Here is a 26,248-nt window from a genome sequence, read left to right as displayed (position 1 = left end):
TTGTCACACCAGGGGTTGTAATAGGGCCAGGGATGAATTGTGAAAACATGGGGCACAATAAAAAAATGGAAATATTATGTCACCATAGAGGTCAGGAATCAAATGATTCATTGTAACTCCAAGTGGCCTAAAAGGGCATGGGATGAATTGTGACACCACAGAGGTTAAGAGAAGCAAGGAACCATTGTGACCCAATGCAGCTAACAATCTAATGATCCCTTGTGGCACCAGGGGGTATAAAAAGGGCCAGGGATGGATTGTTGCTGTACGGGGACCAATAGAAGCAAGGATCTATTATGCCACCGTGGAGGCCAAGAATCAAATGATTCATTGTGACATCAAGTGGCCTAAAAGGGCATGGGATGCATTGTGACACCACAGGGGTTAAGAGAAGCAAGGATCCATTGTGACACTATGGAGGCTAATAATCCCAGGATCCCATTTGACACCAGGGGGCGTAAAAGGGCCAGGGATGAATTGTGACAGCATGGGGCCCAATAGAGACAAGGAACCATTATGACACCATGGAGGCCAAGAATCAAATGATTCATTGTGACATCAAGTGGCCTAAAAGGGCATGGGATGCATTGTGACACCACAGGGGTTAAGAGAAGCAAGGAACCATTGTGGCCCAATGCAGGCTAACAATCTAAGAATCCCTTTTGACACCAGGGGGCGCAAAAGGACCACGGATGAACTGTAACAGCACGGGGACCTATAGAAGCAAGGAACCATTATGACACCATGAAGGCCAAGAATCAAATGGTTCATTGTAAGACCAAGTGGCCTAAAAGGGCTTGGAATGCATTGTGACACCACAGAGGTTAAGAGAAGCAAAGAACCATTGTGACCCAATGCAGGCTAACAATCTAATGATCCATTGTGACACCAGGGGTTGTAATAGGGCCAGGGATGAATTGTGAAAGCATGGGGCACAATAAAAACATGGAAATATTATGACACCATAGAGGCCAAGAATCAAATGATTCATTGTAACACCAAGTGGCCTAAAAGGGCATGGGATGCATTGTGACACCACAGAGGCTAAGAGAAACAAGGAACCATTGTGACCCAATGCTGACTAACAATCTAATGATCCCTTGTGGCACCAGGGGGTGTAAAAAGGGCCAGGGATGGATTGTTACAGCACGGGGACCAATAGAAGCAAGGATCTATTATGCCACCATGGAGGCGAAGAATCAAATGGTTCATTGTAAGACCAAGTGGCCTAAAAGGGCTTGGAATGCATTGTGACACCACAGAGGTTAAGAGAAACAAGGAACCATTGTGACCCAATGCAGGCTAACAATCTAATGATCCATTGTGACACCTAGGGGTTGTAATAGGGCCAGGGATGAATTATGAAAGCATGCGGCCCAATTAAAGCCTGGTACAATTATGCCACCATGGAGACCAAGAATCAAATGATTCATTGTGACATCAAGAGGCCTAAAACGCATGGGATGCATTGTGACACCACACAGGTTAAGAGAAGCAAGGATCCATTGTGACCCTATGGAGGCTAATAATCCCAGGATCCCATTTGACACCAGGGGGCGTCAAAGGGACAGGGATGAATTGTGAAAGCATGGGGCACAATAGAAACAAGGAACCATTATGCCACCATGGAGGCCAAGAATCAAATGATTCATTGTGACATCAAGTGGCCTAAAAGGGCATGGGATGCATTGTGACACCACAGGGGCTACGAGAAGCAACGAACCATTGTGACCCAATGCAGGCTAACAATCTAAGAACCCCTTTTGACACCAGGGGACGCCAAAGGGCCACGGATGAACTGTGACAGCATAGGGACCTATAGAAGCAAGGAACCATTATGACACGATGAAGGCCAAGAATCAAATGGTTCATTGTAAGACCAAGTGGCCTAAAAGGGCTTGGAGTGCATTGTGACACCACAGAGGTTAAGAGAAGCAAAGAACCATTGTGACCCAAGGGAGGCTAACAATCTAATGATCCCTTGTCACACAAGGTGTTGTAAAAGGGGCAGGGATGAATTGTGAAAGCATGAGGCCCAATAAAAACATGGAAAGATTATGACACCATGAAGGCCAAGACTCAAATGGTTCATTGTAACACCAAGTGGCCTAAAAGGGCTTGGAATGCATTGTGACACCACAGAGGTTAAGAGAAGCAAGGAACCATTGAGACCCAATGCAGGCTAAAAATCTAATGATCCCTTGTGGCACCAGGGGGGAAAAAAGGGCCAGGGATGGATTGTTACAGCACGGGGACCAATAGAAGCATGGAGGCCAAGAATCAAATGATTCATTGTGACATCAAGTGGCCTAAAAGGGCATGGAATGCATTGTGACACCACAGGGGTTAAGAGAAGCAAGGATCCATTGTGACCCAATGGAGGCTAACAATCTAATGATCCCTTGTGTCACCAAAGGGCCTAAAAGGGCCAGGGATGAATTGTGAAACATGGGGCCCAATTAAAACCTGGTACAATTATGCCACCATGGAGGCCAAGAATCAAATGATTCATTGTGACATCAAGTGGCCTAAAAGGGCATGGGATGCATTGTGACACCACAGGGGTTAAGAGAAGCAAGGATCCATTGTGACCCAATGCAGGCTAACAATCTAAGAATCCCTTTTGACACCAGGGGGCGCAAAAGGACCACGGATGAACTGGGACAGCATGGGGACCTATAGAATCAAGGAACCATTATGACACCATGAAGGCCAAGAATCAAATGGTTCATTGTAAGACCAAGTGGCCTAAAAGGGCTTGGAATGCATTGTGACACCACAGAGGTTAAGAGAAGCAAAGAAACATTGTGACCCAATGCAGGCTAACAATCTAATGATCCCTTGTGACACCTAGGGGTTGTAATAGGGCCAGGGATGAATTGTGAAAGCATGGGGCACAATAAAACATGCAAATATTATGACACCATAGCGGCCAAGTATCAAATGATTCATTGTGACATCAAGTGGCCTAAAAGGGCATGGGATGCATTGTGACACCACAGGGGTTAAGAGAAGCAAGGATCCATTGTGACCCAATGCAGGCTAACAATCTAATGATCCCTTGTGTCACCAAAGGGCCTAAAAGGGCCAGGGATGAATTGTGAAACATGGGGCCCAATTAAAACCTGGTACAATTATGCCACCATGGAGGCCAAGAATCAAATGATTCATTGTGACATCAAGTGGCCTAAAAGGGCATGGGATGCATTGTGACACCACAGGGGTTAAGAGAAGCAAGGAACCATTGTGGCCCAATGCAGGCTAACAATCTAAGAATCCCTTTTGACACCAGGGGGCGTAAAAGGACCACGGATTAACTGTGACAGCATGGGGACTTATAGAAGCAAGGAACCATTATGACACCATGAAGGCCAAGAATCAAATGGTTCATTGTAAGACCAAGTGGCCTAAAAGGGCTTGGAATGCATTGTGACACCACAGAGGTTAAGAGAAGAAGGGAACCATTGTGACCCAATGGAGGCTAACAATCTAATGATCCATTGTGACACCAGGGGTTGTAATAGGGCCAGGGATGAATTGTGAAAGCATGGGGCACAATAAAAACATGGAAATATTATGACACCATAGAGGCCAAGAATCAAATGATTCATTGTAACACCAAGTGGCCTAAAAGGGCATGGGATGCATTGTGACATCACAGAGGTTAATAGAAGCAAGGAATCATTGTGACCCAATGCAGGCTAACAATCTAATGATCCCTTGTGACACCAGGGGGCGTAAAAGGGCCAGGGATGGATTCTTACAGTACGGGGACCAATAGAAGCAAGGATCTATTATGCCACCATGGAGGCCAAGAATCAAATGATTCATTGTGACATCAAGTGGCCTAAAAGGGCATGGGATGCATTGTGACACCACAGAGGTTAAGAGAAGCAAGGAACCATTGTGACCCAATGCAGGCTAACAATCTAATGATCCCTTCTGACACCAATGGGCCTAAAACGGACAGGGCTGAATTGTTACAGCACGGGGACCAATAGAAGCAAGGATCTATTATGCCACCGTGGAGGCCAAGAATCAAATAATTCATGGTGACATCAAGTGTCCTAAAAGGGCATGGGATGCATTGTGACACCGCAGAGGTTAAGAGAAGCAAGGAACCATTGTGGCCCAATGCAGGCTAACAATCTAATGATCCCTTGTCACACAAGGTGTTGTATAAGGGCCAGGGATGAATTGTGAAAGCATGGGGCCCTATAAAACCATGGAAACATTATGTCACCATAGAGGCCAAGAATCAAATGATTCATTGTGACATCATGTGGCCTAAAAGGGCATGGGATGCATTGTGACACCACAGGGGTTAAGAGAAGCAAGGATCCATTGTGACCCAATGCAGGCTAATAATCCCAGGATCCCTTTTGACACCAGGGGGCGAAAAAGGTCCAGGAATGAATTCTGACATCAAGGGGCCCAATAGATACAATGAACTATTATGACACCATTGAGGCCAAGAATCAAATGATTCATTGTGACATCAAGTGGCCTAAAAGGGCATGGGATGCATTGTGACACCACAGGGGTTAAGAGAAGCAAGGATCCATTGTGACCCAATGCAGGCTAATAATCTAAGAATCTCTTTTGAGACCAGGGGGCGCAAAAGGACCACGGATGAACTGTGACAGCATGGGGACCTATAGAAGCAAGGAACCATTATGACACCATGAAGGCCAAGAATCAAATAGTTCATTGTAAGACCAAGTGGCCTAAAAGGGCTTGGAATGCATTGTGACACCACAGAGGTTAAGAGAAGCAAGGAACCATTGTGACCCAATGGAGGCTAACAATCTAATGACCCATTGTCACACCCGGGGTTGTAATAGGGCCAGGGATGAATTGTGAAAGCATGGGGCACAATAAAAACATGGAAATACTATGACACCTTAGTGGCCAAGACTCAAATGATTCATTGTAACACCAAGTGGCCTAAAAGGGCATGGGATGCATTGTGACACCACAGAGGTTAAGAGAACCAAGGAACCATTGTGACCCAATGCAGGCTAACAATCTAATGATCCCTTGTGACACCAGGGGTTGTAAAAGGCCCAGTGATGGATTGTTACAGCACGGGGACCAATAGAAGCAAGGATCAATTATGCCACCATGGAGGCCAAGAATCAAATGATTCATTGTGACATCAAGTGGCCTAAAAGGGCATGGGATGCATTGTGACACCACAGGGGTTAAGAGAAGCAAGGATCCATTGTGACCCAATGGAGGCTAAAATCCAAGAATCCCTTTTGACACCAGGGGGCCCAAAGGGCCAGGGATGAATTGTGAAAGCATGGGGCCCAATTAAAACCTGGTACAATTATGCCACCATGGAGGCCAAGAATCATATGATTCATTGTGACATCAAGAGGCCTAAAAGTGCATGGGATGCATTGTGACACCACAGGGGTTAAGAGAAGCAAGGAACAATTGTGACCCAATGCAGGCTAACAATCTAAGAATCCCTTTTGACACCAGGGGGCGTAAAAGGACCACGGATTAACTGTGACAGCATGGGGCTTATAGAAACAAGGAACCATTATGCCACCATGGAGGCCAAGAATCAAATGGTTCATTGTAAGACCAAGTGGCCTAAAAGGGCTTGGAATGCATTGTGACACCACAGAGGTTAAGAGAAGAAGGAAACCATTGTGACCCAATGGAGGCTAACAATCTAATGATCCATTGTGACACCCGGGGTTGTAATAGGGCCAGGGATGAATTGTGAAAGCATGGGGCACAATAAAAACATGGAAATATTATGACACCATAGAGGCCAAGAATCAAATGATTCATTGTAACACCAAGTGGCCTAAAAGAGCATGGGATGCATTGTGACATCACAGAGGTTAAGAGAAGCAAGGAACCATTGTGACCCAATGCAGGCTAACAATCTAATGATTCCTTGTGACACCAGGGGGCTTAAAAGGGCCAGGGATGGATTCTTACAGTACGGGGACCAATAGAAGCAAGGATCTATTATGCCACCATGGAGGCCAAGAATCAAATGATTCATTGTGACATCAAGTGGCCTAAAAGGGCATGGGATGCATTGTGACACCACAGAGGTTAAGAGAAGCAAGGAACCATTGTGGCCCAATGCAGGCTAACAATCTAATGATCCCTTGTCACACAAGGTGTTGTATAAGGGCCAGGGATGAATTGTGAAAGCATGGGGCACAATAAAAACATGGAAATATTATGACACCTTAGTGGCCAAGACTCAAATGATTCATTGTAACACCAAGTGGCCTAAAAGGGCATGGGATGCATTGTGACACCACAGGGGCTAAGAGAAGCAAGGAACCATTGTGACCCAATGCAGGCTAACAATCTAATGATCCCTTGTGGCACCAGGGGTTGTAAAAGGCCCAGTGATGGATTGTTACAGCACGGGGACCAATAGAAGCAAGGATCAATTATGCCACCATGGAGGCCAAGAATCAAATGATTCATTGTGACATCAAGTGGCCTAAAAGGGCATGGAATGCATTGTGACACCACAGGGGCTAAGAGAAGCAAGGAACCATTGTGACCCAATGCATGCTAACAATCTAATGATCCCTTGTGACACCAGGGGGCCAAAAATGGCCAGGGATGGATTGTTACAGCACGGGGACCAATAGAAGCAAGGATCAATTATGCCACCATGGAGGCCAAGAATCAAATGATTCATTGTAAGACCAAGTGGCCTAAAAGGGCTTGGAATGAATTGTGACACCACAGAGGTTAAGAGAAGCAAGGAACCATTGTGACCCAAGGGATGCTAACAATCTAATGATCCATTGTGACACCAGGGGTTGTAATAGGGCCAGGGATGAATTGTGAAAGCATGGGGCACAATAAAAACATGGAAATATTATGACACCATAGAGGCCAAGACTCAAATGATTCATTGTAACACCAAGTGGCCTAAAAGGGCATGGGATGCATTGTGACACCACAGGGGCTAAGAGAAGCAAGGAACCATTGTGACCCAATGCAGGCTAACAATCTAATGATCCCTTGTGACACCAGGGGTTGTAAAAGGCCCAGTGATGGATTGTTACAGCACGGGGACCAATAGAAGCAAGGATCTATTATGCCACCATGGAGGCCAAGAATCAAATGATTCATTGTGACATCAAGTGGCCTAAAAGGGCATGGGCTGCATTGTGACACCACAGAGGTTAAGAGAAACAAGGAACCATTGTGACCCAATGCAGGCTAACAATCTAATGATCCATTGTGACACCTAGGGGTTGTAATAGGGCCAGGGATGAATTGTGAAAGCATGGGGCACAATAAAAACATGCAAATATTATGACACAATACAGGCCTAGAATCGAATGATTCATTGTGACATCAAGTGGCCTAAAAGGCATGGGATGCATTGTGACACCACACAGGTTAATAGAAGCAAGGATCCATTGTGACCCAATGCAGGCTAACAATCCCAGGTTCCCATTTGACACCAGGGGGCGTCAAAGCGACAGGGATGAATTGTGACAGCATGGGGCTCAATAGAAACAAGGAACCATTATGCCACCATGGAGGCCAAGAATCAAATGATTCATTGTGACATCAAGTGGCCTAAAAGGGCATGGGATGCATTGTGACACCACAGGGGTTAAGAGAAGCAGGGAACCATTGTGACCCAAAGCAGGCTAACGACCTAAGAATCCCTTTTGACACCAGGGGGCGCAAAAGGACCACGGATGAACTGTAACAGCATGAGACCTATAGAAGCAAGGAACCATTATGACACCATGAAGGCCAAGAATCAAATGGTTCATTGTAAGACCAAGTGGCCTAAAAGGGCTTGGAATGCATTGTGACACCACAGAGGTTAAGAGAAGCAAGGAACAATTGTGACCCAAGGGAGGCTAACAATCTAATGATCCCTTGTCACACAAGGTGTTGTAAAAGGGGCAGGGATGAATTGTGAAAGCATGAGGCCCAATAAAAACATGGAACATTATGACACCATGAAGGACAAGACTCAAATGGTTCATTGTAACACCAAGTGGCCTAAAAGGTCATGGGATGCATTGTGACACCACAGGGGTAAAGAGAAGCAAGGAACCATTGTGACCCAATGCAGGCTAACAATCTAATGATCCCTTGTGACACCAGGGGGCCGAAAATGACCAGGGATGGATTGTTACAGCACGGGGACCAATAGAAGCAAGGATCAATTATGCCACCATGGAGGCCAAGAATCAAATGATTCATTGTGACATCAAGTGGCCTTAAAGGGCATGGGATGCATTGTGACACTGCAGGGGCTAAGAGAAGCAAGGAACCATTGTTACCCAATGCAGGCTAACAATCTAATGATCCATTGTGACACCAGGGGTTGTAATAGGGCCAGGGATGAATTGTGAAAGCATGGGGCACAATAAAAACATGGAAATATTATGACACCATAGAGGCCAAGAATCAAATGATTCATTGTAACACCAAGTGGCCTAAAAGGGCATGGGATGCATTGTGACACCACAGAGGCTAAGAGAAGCAAGGAACCATTGTGACCCAATGCTGACTAACAATCTAATGATCCCTTGTGGCACCAGGGGGTATAAAAAGGGCCAGGGATGGATTGTTACAGCACAGGGACCAATAGAAGCAAGGATCTATTATGCCACCATGGAGGCCAAGAATCAAATGATTCATTGTGACATCAAGTGGCCTAAAAGGGCATGGAATGCATTGTGACACCACAGAGGTTATGAGAAGCAAAGAACCATTGTGACCCAATGCAGGCTAACAATCTAATGATCCATTGTGACACCTAGGGGTTGTAATAGGGCCAGGGATGAATTGTTTCAGCATGTGGCCCAATAAAAACATGCGAATATTATGTCACCATAGCGGCCAAGAATCAAATGATTCATTGTGACATCAAGTGGCCTAAAAGGCATGGGATGCATTGTGACACCACAGAGGTTAAGAGAAGCAAGGATTCATTGTGACCCAATGGAGGCTAATAATCCCAGGATCCCATTTGACACCAGGGGGATCAAAAGGGCCAGGGAAGAATTGTGGAAGCATGGGGCCCAATTAAAACCTGGTACAATTATGCCACCATGGAGGCCAAGAATCAAATGATTCATTGTGACATCAAGTGGCCTAAAAGGGCATGGGATGCATTGTGACACCACAGGGGCTAAGAGAAGCAAGGAACCATTGTGACCCAATGCAGGCTAACAATCTAAGAATCCCTGTTGACACCAGGGGGCGCAAAAGGACCACGGATGAACTGTAACAGCATGGGGACCTATAGAAGCAAGGAACCATTATGACACCATGAAGGCCAAGAATCAAATGGTTCATTGTAAGACCAAGTGGCCTAAAAGGGCTTGGAATGCATTGTGACACCACAGAGGTTAAGAGAAGCAAAGAACCATTGTGACCCAATGCAGGCTAGCAATCTAATGATCCATTGTCACACCAGGGGTTGTAATAGGGCCAGGGATGAATTGTGAAAGCATGGGGCACAATAAAAACATGGAAATATTATGACACCATAGAGGTCAGGAATCAAATGATTCATTGTAACTCCAAGTGGCCTAAAAGGGCATGGGATGAATTGTGACAGCACAGAGGTTAAGAGAAGCAAGGAACCATTGTGACCCAATGCAGGCTAACAATCTAATGATCCCTTGTGGTACCAGGGGGTATAAAAAGGGCCAGGGATGGATTGTTATAGCACGGGGACCAATAGAAGCATGGATCAATTATGCCGCCATGGAGGCCAAGAATCAAATGATTCATTGTGACATCAAGTGGCCTAAAAGGGCATGGGATGCATTGTGACACCACAGGGGTTAAGAGAAGCAAGGAACCATTGTGACCCAATGCAGGCTAACAATCTAAGAATCCCTTTTGACACCAGGGGGAGCAAAAGGACCACGGATGAACTGTAACAGCATGGGGACCTATAGAAGCAAGGAACCATTATGACACCATGAAGGCCAAGAATCAAATGGTTCATTGTAAGACCAAGTGGCCTAAAAGGGCTTGGAATGCATTGTGACACCACAGAGGTTAAGAGAAGCAAGGAACCATTGTGACCCAATGCAGACTAACAATCTAATGATCCCTTGTGACACCGGATGTTGTAATAGGGCCAGGGATGAATTGTGAAAGCATGGGGCACAATAAAAACATGGAAATATTATGACACCATAGAGGCCAAGAATCAAATGATTCATTGTAACACCAAGTGGCCTAAAAGGTCATGGGATGCATTGTGACGCCACACAGGTTAAGAGAAGCAAGGAACCATTGTGACCCAATGCAGGCTAACAATCTAATGATCCCTTGTCACACAAGGTGTTCTAAAAGGTCCAGTGATGGATTGTTACAGCACGGGGACCAATAGAAGCAAGGTTCTATTATGCCACCATGGAGGCCAAGAATCAAATGATTCATTGTGACATCAAGTGGCCTAAAAGGGCATGGGATGCATTGTGACACCACAGGGGTTAAGAGAAGCAAGGATCCATTTTGACCCAATGGAGGCTAACAATCTAAGAATCCCTTTTGACACCAGGGGGCCCAAAATGTCCAGGGATGAATTGTGAAAGCATGGGGCCCAATTAAAACCTGGTACAATTATGCCACCATGGAGGCCAAGAATCAAATGATTCATTGTGACATCAAGTGGCCTAAAAGGGCATGGGATGCATTGTGACACCACAGGGGTTAAGAGAAGCAAGGAACCATTGTGACCCAATGCAGGCTAATAATCTAAGAATCTCTTTTGACACCAGGGGGCGCAAAAGGACCACGGATGAACTCTGACAGCATGGGGACCTATAGAAGCAAGGAACCATTATGACACCATGAAGGCCAAGATCAAATGGTTCATTGTAAGACCAAGTGGCCTAAAAGGGCTTGGAATGCATTGTGACACCACAGAGGTTAAGAGAAGCAAGGAAGCATTGTGACCCAATGCAGGCTAACAATCTAATGATCCATTGTGACACCAGGGGTTGTAATAGGGCCAGGGATGAATTGTGAAAGCATGGGGCACAATAAAAACATGGAAATATTATGACACCTTAGTGGCCAAGACTCAAATGATTCATTGTAACACCAAGTGGCCTAAAAGGGCATGGGATGCATTGTGACACCACAGGGGCTAAGAGAAGCAAGGAACCATTGTGACCCAATGCAGGCTAACAATCTAATGATCCCTTGTGACACCAGGGGGCCGAAAATGGCCAGGGATGGATTGTTACAGCACGGGGACCAATAGAACAAGGATCAATTATGCCACCATGGAGGCCAAGAATCAAATGATTCATTGTGACATCAAGTGGCCTAAAAGGGCATGGAATGCATTCTGACACCACAGGGGCTAAGAGAAGCAAGGAACCATTGTGACCCAATGCAGGCAAACAATCTAATGATCCCTTGTGACACCAGGGGGCCGAAAATGGCCAGGGATGGATTGTTACAGCACGGGGACCAATAGAAGCAAGGATCAATTATGCCACCATGGAGGCCAAGAATCAAATGATTCATTGTGACATCAAGTGGCCTAAAAGGGCATGGGATGCATTGTGACACCACAGGGGCTAAGAGAAGCAAGGAACCATTGTGACCCAATGCAGGCTAAAAATATAATGATCCCTTGTGAAACCAGGGGTTGTAAAAGGCCCAGTGATGGATTGTTACAGCACGGGGACCAATAGAAGCAAGGATCTATTATGCCACCGTGGAGGCCAAGAATCAAATGATTCATTGTGACATCAAGTGGCCTAAAAGGGCATGGGATGCATTGTGACACCACAGGGGTTAAGAGAAGCAAGGATCCATTGTGACCCAATGCAGGCTAACAATCTAAGAATCCCTTTTGACACCAGGGGTCTCAAAAGGTCCAGGGATGAATTGTGAAAGCATGGGGCCCAATTAAAACCTGGTACAATTATGCCACCATGGAGGCCAAGAATCAAATGATTCATTGTGACATCAAGTGGCCTAAAAGGGCATGGGATGCATTGTGACACCACAGGGGTTAAGAGAAGCAAGGAACCATTGTGACCAAGGCAGGCTAATAATCTAAGAATCCCTTTTGACACCAGGGGGCGCAAAAGGACCACGGATGAACTCTGACAGCATGGGGACCTATAGAAGCAAGGAACCATTATGACACCATGAAGGCCAAGAATCAAATGGTTCATTGTAAGACCAAGTGGCCTAAAAGGGCATGGGATGCATTGTGACACCACAGGAGCTATGAGAAGCAAGGAACCATTGTGACCCAATGCAGGCTAACAATCTAATGATCCCTTGTGACACCAGGGGGCCGAAAATGGCCAGGGATGGATTGTTACATCACGGGGACCAATAGAAGCAAGGATCTATTATGCCACCATGGAGGCCAAGAATCAAATGATTCATTGTGACATCAAGTGGCCTAAAAGGGCATGGAATGCATTGTGACACCACAGGGGTTAAGAGAAGCAAGGAACAATTGTGGCCCAATGCAGGCTAACAATCTAATGATCCCTTGTCACACAAGGTGTTGTATAAGGGCAAGGGATGAATTGTGAAAGCATGGGGCCCAATAAAACCATGGAAACAATTATGTCACCATAGAGGCCAAGAATCAAATGATTCATTGTGACATCATGTGGCCTAAAAGGGCATGGGATGCATTGTGACACCACAGGGTTTAAGAGAAGCAAGGATCCATTGTGACCCAATGCAGGCTAATAATCCCAGGATCCCTTTTGACACCAGGGGGCGAAAAAGGGCCAGGAATGAATTCTGACAGCATGGGGCCCAATAGATACAAGGAACAATTATGACACCATGGAGGCCAAGAATCAAATGATTCATTGTGACATCAAGTGGCCTAAAAGGGCATTGGATGCATTGTGACACCACAGAGGTTAAGAGAAGCAAGGAACCATTGTGACCCAATGCAGGCTAACAATCTAATGATCCCTTGTCACACAAGGTGTTGTATAAGGACCAGGGATGAATTGTGAAAGCATGGGGCATAATAAAAATATGGAAACATTATGTCACCATGGAGGCCAAGAATCAAATGATTCATTGTGACATCAAGTTGCCTAAAAGGGCATGGGATGCATTGTGACACCACAGGGGTTAAGAGAAGCAAGGAACCATTGTGACCCAATGCAGGCTAACAATCTAAGGATCCATTCTGACACCAGGGGTTGTAATAGGGCCAGGGATGAATTGTGAAAGCATGGGGACCAATAGTAGCATGGATCTATTATGCCACCATAGAGGCCAAGAATCAAATGATTCATTGTGACATCATGTGGCCTAAAAGGGCATGGGATGCATTGTGACACCACAGGGATTAAGAGAAGCAAGGATCCATTGTGACCCAATGGAGGCTAACAATCTAAGAATCCCTTTTGACACCAGGGGTCCCAAAAGGTCCAGGGATGAATTGTGATAGCATGGGGCCAAATGAAAACCTGGTACAATTATGCCACCATGGAGGCCAAGAATCAAATGATTCATTGTGACATCAAGTGGCCTAAAAGGGCATGGGATGCATTGTGACACCACAGGGGTTAAGAGAAGCAAGGAACCATTGTGACCCGATGCAGGCCAATAATCTAAGAATCCCTGTTGACACCAGGGGGCGCAAAGGGACCACGGAAGAACTCTGACAGCATGGGGACCTATAGAAGCAAGGAACCATTATGACACCATGAAGGCCAAGAATCAAATGGTTCATTGTAAGACCAAGGGGCCTAAAAGGGCTTGGAATGCATTGTGACACCACAGAGGTTAAGAGAAGCAAGCAACCATTGTGACCCAAGGGATGCTAACAATCTAATGATCCGCTGTGACACCAGGGGTTGTAAAAGGGCCAGGAATGAATTGTTACAGCATGTGGCCCAATAAAACATGGAAACATTATGACACCATGAAGGCCACGACTCAAATGGTTCATTGTAACACCAAGTGGCCTAAAAGGGCATGGGATGAATTGTGACACCACAGGGGCTAAGAGAAGCAAGGAACCATTGTGACCCAACGCAGGCTAACAATCTAATGATCCCTTGTGGCACCAGGGGGTATAAAAAGGGCCAGGGATGGATTGTTACAGCACGGGGACCAATAGTAGCATGGATCTATTATGCCACCATGGAGGCCAAGAATCAAATGATTCATTGTGACTTCAAGTGGCCTTAAAGGGCATGGGATGCATTGGGACACCACAGGGGCTAAGAGAAGCAAGGATCCATTGTGACCCAATGCAGGCTAACAATCTAAGAATCCCTTCTGAGTCCAGAGGGCCCAAAGTTCCAGGGATGAATTGTGAAAGCATGGGGCCCAATTAAAACCTGGTACAATTATGCCACCATGGAGGCCAAGAATCAAATGATTCATTGTGACATCAAGTGGCCTAAAAGGGCATGGGATGCATTGTGACACCACAGGGGTTAAGAGAAGCAAGGAACCATTGTGGCCCAAGGGAGGCTAACAATCTAAGAATCCCTTTTGACACCAGGGGTTATAAAAAGGACCACGGATGAACTGTAACAGCATGGGGACCTCTAGAAGCAAGGAACCATTATGACACCATGAAGGCCAAGAATCACATGGTTCATTGTAAGACCAAGTGGCCTAAAAGGGCTTGGAATGCATTGTGACACCACAGAGGTTAAGAGAAACAAGGAACCATTGTGACCCAAGGGAGGCTAACAATCTAATGATCCCTTGTGACACCAGGTTGTAATAGGGCCAGGGATAAATTGTGAAAGCATGGGGCACAATAAAAACATGGAAATATTATGACACCATAGAGGTCAAGAATCAAATGATTCATTGTAACACCAAGTGGCCTAAAAGGGCATGGGATGCATTGTGACACCACAGGGGTTAAGAGAAGCAAGGAACCATTGTGACCCAATGCAGGCTAACAATCTAATGATCCCTTGTGGTACCAGGGGTCGTAAAAATTGCCAGGGATGGATTGTTATAGCACGGGGACCAATAGAAGCATGGATCTATTATGCCACCATGGAGGCCAAGAATCAAATGATTCATTGTGACATCAAGTGGCCTAAAAGGGCATGGGATGCATTGTGACACCACAGTGGTTAAGAGAAGCAGGGAACCATTGTGACCCAATGGAGGCTAACAATCTAAGAATCCCTTTTGACACCAGGGTCGCAAAAGGACCACGGATGAACTCTGACAGCATGGGGACCTATAGAAGCAAGGAACCATTATGACACCATGAAGGCCAAGAATCAAATGGTTCATTGTAAGACCAAGTGGCCTAAAAGGGCATGGAATGCATTGTGACACCACAGAGGTTAAGAGAAGCAAGGAACCATTGGGACCCAATGCAGGCTAACAATCTAATGATCCCTTGTGACACCAGGGGTTGTAAAAGGCCCAGTGATGGATTGTTACAGCACGGGGACCAATAGAAGCCAGGATCTATTATGCCACCATGGAGGCCAAGAATCAAATGGTTCATTGTGACATCAAGTGGCCTAAAAGGGCATGGGATGCATTGTGACACCACAGGGGCTAAGAGAAGCAAGGAACCATTGTGACCCAATGCAGGCTAACAATCTAAGAATCCCTTTTGACACCAGGGGGCGTAAAAGGACCACGGATGAACTGTGACAGCATGGGGACTTATAGAAACAAGGAAACATTATGACACCATGAAGGCCAAGAATCAAATGGTTCATTGTAAGACCAAGTGGCCTAAAAGGGCTTGGAATGCATTGTGACACCACAGAGGTTAAGAGAAGAAGGGAACCATTGTGACCCAATGGAGGCTAACAATCTAATGATCCCTTGTGACACCAGGGGGCGTAAAAGGGCCAGGGATGGATTCTTACAGTACGGGGACCAATAGAAGCAAGGATCTATTATGCCACCATGGAGGCCAAGAATCAAATGATTCATTGTGACATCAAGTGGCCTAAAAGGGCATGGGCTGCATTGTGACACCACAGAGGTTATGAGAAGCAAGGAACCATTGTGACCCAATGCAGGCTAACAATCTAATGATCCCTTCTGACACCAATGCGCCTACAAGGGACAGGGATGAATTGTTACAGCACGGGGCCCAATAGAAGCAAGGATCTATTATGCCACCGCAGAGACCAAGAATCAAATAATTCATTGTGACATCATGTGTCCTAAAAGGGCATGGGGTGCATTGTGACACCACAGAGGTTAAGAGAAGCAAGGAACCATTGTGGCCCAATGCAGGCTAACAATCTAATGATCCCTTGTCACACAAGGTGTTGTATAAGGGCCAGGGATGAATTGTGAAAGCATGGGGCCCAATAAAACCATGGAAACCTTATGTCACCATAGAGGCCAAGAATCAAATGATTCATTGTGACATCAAGTGGCCTAAAAGGGCATGGGATGCATTGTGACACCACAGGGGTTAAGAGAAGCAAGGAACCATTGTGACCCAATGCAGGCTAACAATCTAATGATCCCTTGTGACACCAGGGGGCCGAAAATGGCCAGGGATGGATTGTTACAGCACGGGGACCAATAGAACAAGGATCAATTATGCCACCATGGAGGCCAAGAATCAAATGATTCATTGTGACATCAAGTGGCCTAAAAGGGCATGGAATGCATTCTGACACCACAGGGTCTAAGAGAAGCAAGGAACCATTGTGACCCAATGCAGGCAAACAATCTAATGATCCCTTGTGACACCAGGGGGCCGAAAATGGCCAGGGATGGATTGTTACAGCACGGGGACCAATAGAAGCAAGGATCAATTATGCCACCATGGAGGCCAAGAATCAAATGATTCATTGTGACATCAAGTGGCCTAAAAGGGCATGGGATGCATTGTGACACCACAGGGGCTAAGAGAAGCAAGGAACCATTGTGACCCAATGCAGGCTAAAAATATAATGATCCCTTGTGAAACCAGGGGTTGTAAAAGGCCCAGTGATGGATTGTTACAGCACGGGGACCAATAGAAGCAAGGATCTAATATGCCACCGTGGAGGCCAAGAATCAAATGATTCATTGTGACATCAAGTGGCCTAAAAGGGCATGGGATGCATTGTGACACCACAGGGGTTAAGAGAAGCAAGGATCCATTGTGACCCAATGCAGGCTAACAATCTAAGAATCCCTTTTGACACCAGGGGTCTCAAAAGTTCCAGGGATGAATTGTGAAAGCATGGGGCCCAATTAAAACCTGGTACAATTATGCCACCATGGAGGCCAAGAATCAAATGATTCATTGTGACATCAAGTGGCCTAAAAGGGCATGGGATGCATTGTGACACCACAGGGGTTAAGAGAAGCAAGGAACCATTGTGACCAAGGCAGGCTAATAATCTAAGAATCCCTTTTGACACCAGGGGGCGCAAAAGGACCACGGATGAACTCTGACAGCATGGGGACCTATAGAAGCAAGGAACCATTATGACACCATGAAGGCCAAGAATCAAATGGTTCATTGTAAGACCAAGTGGCCTAAAAGGGCATGGGATGCATTGTGACACCACAGGAGCTATGAGAAGCAAGGAACCATTGTGACCCAATGCAGGCTAACAATCTAATGATCCCTTGTGACACCAGGGGGCCGAAAATGGCCAGGGATGGATTGTTACATCACGGGGACCAATAGAAGCAAGGATCTATTATGCCACCATGGAGGCCAAGAATCAAATGATTCATTGTGACATCAAGTGGCCTAAAAGGGCATGGAATGCATTGTGACACCACAGGGGTTAAGAGAAGCAAGGAACAATTGTGGCCCAATGCAGGCTAACAATCTAATGATCCCTTGTCACACAAGGTGTTGTATAAGGGCCAGGGATGAATTGTGAAAGCATGGGGCCCAATAAAACCATGGAAACATTATGTCACCATAGAGGCCAAGAATCAAATGATTCATTGTGACATCATGTGGCCTAAAAGGGCATGGGATGCATTGTGACACCACAGGGTTTAAGAGAAGCAAGGATCCATTGTGACCCAATGCAGGCTAATAATCCCAGGATCCCTTTTGACACCAGGGGGCGAAAAAGGGCCAGGAATGAATTCTGACAGCATGGGGCCCAATAGATACAAGGAACAATTATGACACCATGGAGGCCAAGAATCAAATGATTCATTGTGACATCAAGTGGCCTAAAAGGGCATTGGATGCATTGTGACACCACAGAGGTTAAGAGAAGCAAGGAACCATTGTGACCCAATGCAGGCTAACAATCTAATGATCCCTTGTCACACAAGGTGTTGTATAAGGACCAGGGATGAATTGTGAAAGCATGGGGCATAATAAAAATATGGAAACATTATGTCACCATGGAGGCCAAGAATCAAATGATTCATTGTGACATCAAGTGGCCTAAAAGGGCATGGGATGCATTGTGACACCACAGGGGTTAAGAGAAGCAAGGAACCATTGTGACCCAATGCAGGCTAACAATCTAAGGATCCATTCTGACACCAGGGGTTGTAATAGGGCCAGGGATGAATTGTGAAAGCATGGGGACCAATAGTAGCATGGATCTATTATGCCACCATAGAGGCCAAGAATCAAATGATTCATTGTGACATCATGTGGCCTAAAAGGGCATGGGATGCATTGTGACACCACAGGGATTAAGAGAAGCAAGGATCCATTGTGACCCAATGGAGGCTAACAATCTAAGAATCCCTTTTGACACCAGGGGTCCCAAAAGGTCCAGGGATGAATTGTGATAGCATGGGGCCAAATGAAAACCTGGTACAATTATGCCACCATGGAGGCCAAGAATCAAATGATTCATTGTGACATCAAGTGGCCTAAAAGGGCATGGGATGCATTGTGACACCACAGGGGTTAAGAGAAGCAAGGAACCATTGTGACCCGATGCAGGCCAATAATCTAAGAATCCCTGTTGACACCAGGGGGCGCAAAGGGACCACGGAAGAACTCTGACAGCATGGGGACCTATAGAAGCAAGGAACCATTATGACACCATGAAGGCCAAGAATCAAATGGTTCATTGTAAGACCAAGGGGCCTAAAAGGGCTTGGAATGCATTGTGACACCACAGAGGTTAAGAGAAGCAAGCAACCATTGTGACCCAAGGGATGCTAACAATCTAATGATCCGCTGTGACACCAGGGGTTGTAAAAGGGCCAGGAATGAATTGTTACAGCATGTGGCCCAATAAAACATGGAAACATTATGACACCATGAAGGCCACGACTCAAATGGTTCATTGTAACACCAAGTGGCCTAAAAGGGCATGGGATGAATTGTGACACCACAGGGGCTAAGAGAAGCAAGGAACCATTGTGACCCAACGCAGGCTAACAATCTAATGATCCCTTGTGGCACCAGGGGGTATAAAAAGGGCCAGGGATGGATTGTTACAGCACGGGGACCAATAGTAGCATGGATCTATTATGCCACCATGGAGGCCAAGAATCAAATGATTCATTGTGACTTCAAGTGGCCTTAAAGGGCATGGGATGCATTGGGACACCACAGGGGCTAAGAGAAGCAAGGATCCATTGTGACCCAATGCAGGCTAACAATCTAAGAATCCCTTCTGAGTCCAGAGGGCCCAAAGTTCCAGGGATGAATTGTGAAAGCATGGGGCCCAATTAAAACCTGGTACAATTATGCCACCATGGAGGCCAAGAATCAAATGATTCATTGTGACATCAAGTGGCCTAAAAGGGCATGGGATGCATTGTGACACCACAGGGGTTAAGAGAAGCAAGGAACCATTGTGGCCCAAGGGAGGCTAACAATCTAAGAATCCCTTTTGACACCAGGGGTTATAAAAAGGACCACGGATGAACTGTAACAGCATGGGGACCTCTAGAAGCAAGGAACCATTATGACACCATGAAGGCCAAGAATCACATGGTTCATTGTAAGACCAAGTGGCCTAAAAGGGCTTGGAATGCATTGTGACACCACAGAGGTTAAGAGAAACAAGGAACCATTGTGACCCAAGGGAGGCTAACAATCTAATGATCCATTGTGACACCAGGTTGTAATAGGGCCAGGGATAAATTGTGAAAGCATGGGGCACAATAAAAACATGGAAATATTATGACACCATAGAGGTCAAGAATCAAATGATTCATTGTAACACCAAGTGGCCTAAAAGGGCATGGGATGCATTGTGACACCACAGGGGTTAAGAGAAGCAAGGAACCATTGTGACCCAATGCAGGCTAACAATCTAATGATCCCTTGTGGTACCAGGGGTCGTAAAAATTGCCAGGGATGGATTGTTATAGCACGGGGACCAATAGAAGCATGGATCTATTATGCCACCATGGAGGCCAAGAATCAAATGATTCATTGTGACATCAAGTGGCCTAAAAGGGCATGGGATGCATTGTGACACCACAGTGGTTAAGAGAAGCAGGGAACCATTGTGACCCAATGGAGGCTAACAATCTAAGAATCCCTTTTGACACCAGGGTCGCAAAAGGACCACGGATGAACTCTGACAGCATGGGGACCTATAGAAGCAAGGAACCATTATGACACCATGAAGGCCAAGAATCAAATGGTTCATTGTAAGACCAAGTGGCCTAAAAGGGCATGGAATGCATTGTGACACCACAGAGGTTAAGAGAAGCAAGGAACCATTGGGACCCAATGCAGGCTAACAATCTAATGATCCCTTGTGACACCAGGGGTTGTAAAAGGCCCAGTGATGGATTGTTACAGCACGGGGACCAATAGAAGCCAGGATCTATTATGCCACCATGGAGGCCAAGAATCAAATGGTTCATTGTGACATCAAGTGGCCTAAAAGGGCATGGGATGCATTGTGACACCACAGGGGCTAAGAGAAGCAAGGAACCATTGTGACCCAATGCAGGCTAACAATCTAAGAATCCCTTTTGACACCAGGGGGCGTAAAAGGACCACGGATGAACTGTGACAGCATGGGGACTTATAGAAACAAGGAAACATTATGACACCATGAAGGCCAAGAATCAAATGGTTCATTGTAAGACCAAGTGGCCTAAAAGGGCTTGGAATGCATTGTGACACCACAGAGGTTAAGAGAAGAAGGGAACCATTGTGACCCAATGGAGGCTAACAATCTAATGATCCCTTGTGACACCAGGGGGCGTAAAAGGGCCAGGGATGGATTCTTACAGTACGGGGACCAATAGAAGCAAGGATCTATTATGCCACCATGGAGGCCAAGAATCAAATGATTCATTGTGACATCAAGTGGCCTAAAAGGGCATGGGCTGCATTGTGACACCACAGAGGTTATGAGAAGCAAGGAACCATTGTGACCCAATGCAGGCTAACAATCTAATGATCCCTTCTGACACCAATGCGCCTACAAGGGACAGGGATGAATTGTTACAGCACGGGGCCCAATAGAAGCAAGGATCTATTATGCCACCGCAGAGACCAAGAATCAAATAATTCATTGTGACATCATGTGTCCTAAAAGGGCATGGGGTGCATTGTGACACCACAGAGGTTAAGAGAAGCAAGGAACCATTGTGGCCCAATGCAGGCTAACAATCTAATGATCCCTTGTCACACAAGGTGTTGTATAAGGGCCAGGGATGAATTGTGAAAGCATGGGGCCCAATAAAACCATGGAAACCTTATGTCACCATAGAGGCCAAGAATCAAATGATTCATTGTGACATCAAGTGGCCTAAAAGGGCATGGGATGCATTGTGACACCACAGGGGCTAAGAGAAGCAAGGAACCATTGTGACCCAATGCAGGCTAACAATCTAATGATCCCTTGTGACACCAGGGGGCAGAAAATGGCCAGGGATGGATTGTTACATCACGGGGACCAATAGAAGCAAGGATATATTATGCCACCATGGAGGCCAAGAATCAAATGATTCATTGTGACATCAAGTGGCCTAAAAGGGCATGGGCTGCATTGTGACACCACAGGGGTTAAGAGAAGCAAGGAACCATTGTGACCCAATGCAGGCTAACAATCTAAGAATCCCTTTTGACACCAGGGGGCGCAAAAGGACCACGGATGAACTCTGACAGCATGGGGACCTATAGAAGCAAGGAACCATTATGACACCATGAAGGCCAAGAATCAAATGGTTCATTGTAAGACCAAGTGGCCTAAAAGGGCTTGCAATGCATTGTGACAGCACAGAGGTTAAGAGAAGCAATGAACCATTGTGACCCAATGCAGGCTAACAATCTTATGATCCATTGTGACACCTAGGGGTTGTAATAGGGCCAGGGATGAATTGTGAAAGCATGGGGCACAATAAAAACATGCAAATATTATGACACAATAGAGGCCAAGAATCAAATGATTCATTGTGACATCAAGTGGCCTAAAAGGGCATGGGATGCATTGTGACACCACACAGGTTAAGAGAAGCATGGATCCATTGTGAACCAATGCAGGCTAATAATCCCAGGATCCCATTCAACACCAGGGGGCGTCAAAGGGACAGGGATGAATTGTGACAGCATGGGGCTCAATAGAAACAAGGAACCATTATGCCACCATGGAGGCCAAGAATCAAATGATTCATTGTGACATCAAGTAGCCTAAAAGGGCATGGAATGCATTGTGGCACCACAGAGGTTAAGAGAAGCAAGGAACCATTGTGACCCAATGCAGGTTAACAATCTAATGATCCCTTGTCACACAAGGTGTTGTATAAGGGCCAGGGATGAATTGTGAAAGCATGGGGCCCAATAAAACCATGGAAATATTATGTCACCATAGAGGCCAAGTATCAAATGCTTCATTGTGACATCATGTGGCCTAAAAGGGCATGGGATGAATTGTGACACCACAGGGGTTAAGAGAAGCAAGGATCCATTGTGACCCAATGCAGGCTAATAATCTAAGAATCTCTTTTGACACCAGGGGGCGCAAAAGGACCACGGATGAACTCTGACATCATGGGGACCAATAGAAGCAAGGATCTATTATGCCACCATGAAGGCCAAGAATCAAATGGTTCATTGTAAGACCAAGTGGCCTAAAAGGGCTTGGAATGCATTGTGACACCACAGAGGTTAAGAGAAGCAAGGAAGCATTGTGACCCAATGCAGGCTAACAATCTAATGATCCCTTTTGACACCAGGGGTTGTAATAGGGCCAGGGATGAATTGTGAAAGCATGGGGCACAATAAAAACATGGAAATATTATGACACCTTAGTGGCCAAGACTCAAATGATTCATTGTAACACCAAGTGGCCTAAAAGGTCATGGGATGCATTGTGACACCACAGGGGCTAAGAGAAGCAAGGAACCATTGTGACCCAATGCAGGCTAACAATCTAATGATCCCTTGTGACACCAGGGGGCCGAAAATGGCCAGGGATGGATTGTTACATCACGGGGACCAATAGAAGCAAGGATCAATTATGCCACCATGGAGGCCAAGAATCAAATGATTCATTGTGACATCAAGTGGCCTAAAAGGGCATGGAATGCATTGTGACACCACAGGGGCTAAGAGAAGCAAGGAACCATTGTGACCCAATGCAGGCTAACAATCTAATGATCCCTTGTGACACCAGGGGGCCGAAAACGGCCAGGGATGGATTGTTACATCACGGGGACCAATAGAAGCAAGGATCAATTATGCCACCATGGAGGCCAAGAATCAAATGATTCATTGTGACATCAAGTGGCCTAAAAGGGCATGGAATGCATTGTGACAGCACAGGGGCTAAGAGAAGCAAGGAACCATTGTGACCCAATGTAGACTAACAATATAATGATCCCTTGTGACACCAGGGGTTGTAAAAGGCCCAGTGATGGATTGTTACAGCACGGGGACCAATAGAAGCAAGGATCTATTATGCCACCATGGAGGCCAAGAATCAAATGATTCATTGTGACATCAAGTGGCCTTAAAGGGCATGGGATGCATTGTGACACCACAGGGGTTAAGAGAAGCAAGGATCCTTTGTGACCCAATGGAGGCTAACAATCTAAGAATCCCTTTTGACACCAGGGGGCCCAAAAGGTCCAGGGATGAATTGTGAAAGCATGGGGCCCAATTAAAACCTGGTACAATTATGCCACCATGGAGGCCAAGAATCAAATGATTCATTGTGACATCAAGTGGCCTAAAAGGGCATGGGATGCATTGTGACACCACAGGGGTAAAGAGAAGCAAGGAACCATTGTGACCCAATGCAGGCTAACAATCTAATGATCCCTTGTGACACCAGGGGGCCGAAAATGGCCAGGGATGGATTGTTACATCACGGGGACCAATAGAAGCAAGGATCTATTATGCCACCATGGAGGCCAAGAATCAAATGATTCATTGTGACATCAAGTGGCCTAAAAGGGCATGGGCTGCATTGTGACACCACAGGGGTTAAGAGAAGCAAGGAACCATTGTGACCCAATGCAGGCTAACAATCTAAGAATCCCTTTTGACACCAGGGGGCGCAAAAGGACCACGGATGAGCTCTGACAGCATGGGGACCTATAGAAGCAAGGAACCATTATGACACCATGAAGGCCAAGAATCAAATGGTTCATTGTAAGACCAAGTGGCCTAAAAGGGCTTGGAATGCATTGTGACACCACAGAGGTTAAGAGAAGCAAGGAAGCATTGTGACCCAATGCAGGCTAACAATCTAATGATCCATTGTGACACCAGGGGTTGTAATAGGGCCAGGGATGAATTGTGAAAGCATGGGGCACAATAAAAACATGGAAATATTATGACACCTTAGTGGCCAAGACTCAAATGATTAATTGTAACACCAAGTGGCCTAGAAGGTCATGGGATGCATTGTGACACCACAGGGGCTAAGAGAAGCAAGGAACCATTGTGACCCAATGCAGGCTAACAATCTAATGATCCCTTGTGACACCAGGGGGCCGAAAATGGCCAGGGATGGATTGTTACAGCACGGGGACCAATAGAAACAAGGATCAATTATGCCACCATGGAGGCCAAGAATCTAATGATTCATTGTGACATCAAGTGGCCTAAAAGGGCATGGAATGCATTCTGACACCACAGGGGCTAAGAGAAGCAAGGAACCATTGTGACCCAATGCAGGCTAACAATCTAATGATCCCTTGTGACACCAGGGGGCCGAAAATGGCCTGGGATGGATTGTTACAGCACGGGGACCAATAGAAGCAACGATCAATTATGACACCATGGAGGCCAAGAATCAAATGATTCATTGTGACATCAAGTGGCCTAAAAGGGCATGGGATGCATTGTGACACCACAGGGGCTAAGAGAAGCAAGGAACCATTGTGACCCAATGCAGGCTAAAAATATAATGATCCCTTGTGAAACCAGGGGTTGTAAAAGGCCCAGTGATGGATTGTTACAGCACGGGGACCAATAGAAGCAAGGATCTATTATGCCACCGTGGAGGCCAAGAATCAAATGATTCATTGTGACATCAAGTGGCCTAAAAGGGCATGGGATGCATTGTGACACCACAGGGGTTAAGAGAAGCAAGGATCCATTGTGACCCAATGCAGGCTAACAATCTAATGATCCCTTTTGACACCAGGGGGCCCAAAAGGTCCAGGGATGAATTGTGAAAGCATGGGGCCCAATTAAAACCTGGTACAATTATGCCACCATGGAGGCCAAGAATCAAATGATTCATTGTGACATCAAGTGGCCTAAAAGGGCATGGGATGCATTGTGACACCACAGGGGTAAAGAGAAGCAAGGAACCATTGTGACCCAATGCAGGCTAATAATCTAAGAATCCCTTTTGACACCAGGGGGCGCAAAAGGACCACGGATGAACTCTGACAGCATGGAGACCTATAGAAGCAAGGAACCATTATGACACGATGAAGGCCAAGAATCTAATGGTTCATTGTAAGACCAAGTGGCCTAAAAGGGCATGGGATGCATTGTGACACCACAGGGGCTATGAGAAGCAAGGAACCATTGTGACCCAATGCAGGCTAACAATCTAATGATCCCTTGTGACACCAGGGGGCCGAAAATGGCCAGGGATGGATTGTTACATCACCGGGACCAATAGAAGCAAGGACCTATTATGCCACCATGGAGGCCAAGAATCAAATGATTCATTGTGACATCAAGTGGCCTAAAAGGGCATGGGCTGCATTGTGACACCACAGGGGTTAAGAGAAGCAAGGAACCATTGTGACCCAATGCAGGCTAACAATCTAAGAATCCCTTTTGACACCAGGGGGCGCAAAAGGACCACGGATGAACTCTGACAGCATGGGGAACTATAGAAGCAAGGAACCATTATGACACCATGGAGGCCAAGAA

Source organism: Cinclus cinclus, unplaced genomic scaffold, assembly GCF_963662255.1.
Source record: "Cinclus cinclus unplaced genomic scaffold, bCinCin1.1 SCAFFOLD_70, whole genome shotgun sequence".
NCBI classification, from domain to species: domain Eukaryota; kingdom Metazoa; phylum Chordata; class Aves; order Passeriformes; family Cinclidae; genus Cinclus; species Cinclus cinclus.
This window is presented reverse-complemented; position numbering follows the sequence as displayed.